Source organism: Schistosoma mansoni, chromosome 6, assembly GCF_000237925.1.
Source record: "Schistosoma mansoni strain Puerto Rico chromosome 6, complete genome".
Classification (NCBI taxonomy): Eukaryota; Metazoa; Platyhelminthes; class Trematoda; order Strigeidida; family Schistosomatidae; genus Schistosoma; species Schistosoma mansoni.
In genome coordinates this window covers 19,295,941-19,296,959 of record NC_031500.1, presented here as the reverse complement: position 1 = coordinate 19,296,959, position 1,019 = coordinate 19,295,941, and positions in this window count along the sequence as shown.

The following is a 1,019-nucleotide window of genomic DNA, read 5'->3' as shown; positions in this document are numbered from 1 at the left end:
TTTCAGTTGTGGTTGATATATCCCGGAGTATTTGTCGAGTAATGATTGATGTAGGGGGTTTATGGTGTGCTTAATTGTGACTGGAGATAATCTGCAACCAGAACAAGGAGTTACGCAAACAGATAACTTAGTGTTACCGTCTATTAACCTTCGTTTGCGTGTATCGATGGGTAGATTGTACTATTGTAGCAGGTCTATACCAATGGTTGGCATAGAAACATCTGCGGATACTGAAATCCAGTGTATGGGTTTGGGTGAACCCACGTTAAGGTAGACGTACCTTTTACCATACGTAGCAATCGGCTTTCCGTTTTGCCGCTTGTAAACTTATAACAGATTCGTGAAGCCTGTCGTTAGAATTCGAGGGAAGAACGCTGACTTCTGCGCCAGTGTCGATGAGATAGCGACCTTTCGTTGTCACATCCGTGACGTACAACAGACGGCTATGTTCACTGACTACGGTTGCCGTTAACGGGTGCCAACTGGGAAGTTACCCGAGTTTATACTCGTGTCAGTCGATTTAAAGTTCGGGTAATTGCAGGGTTTCCTACAATATCTAGAAGACTTGCCGTACTGGTTATGATACCACCGAAACGCTTCTTCGAGCGGTTCTTGACCGACTACGGTCATTACGAAATCGAAGATATCGTGTGAGTGTGTGACATAATTCGTTAATGACATTCGGGGTCGTTTGAGGTTTTTCTTTGACTGAAAAGACCTCGGCGTTAGTAAATTTCGTAATTTCTAAAATGCGGTCGGCAGATTCAGTCAGTTCGTCTACGGCGTTGTTTTGAAACGAGACGAGAACTGCCTAAACCTGTTGCGGGAGTTTTGATAAGAAAAGCTGTTTGAATAGGCCATCGTCGAAAGTTCTTTGACCTGTCACCTCTCTCATCCTTAGCAACATGTCTGCCGCAGAACTATGTTTCAGGTCGATATTGTTAAGGAGTTGATCCAACCTTTGTCGATCGGTTAGATCTCCGCGTCTAAGAATTGACCGTTTAAGAGTTTCGCAAGGT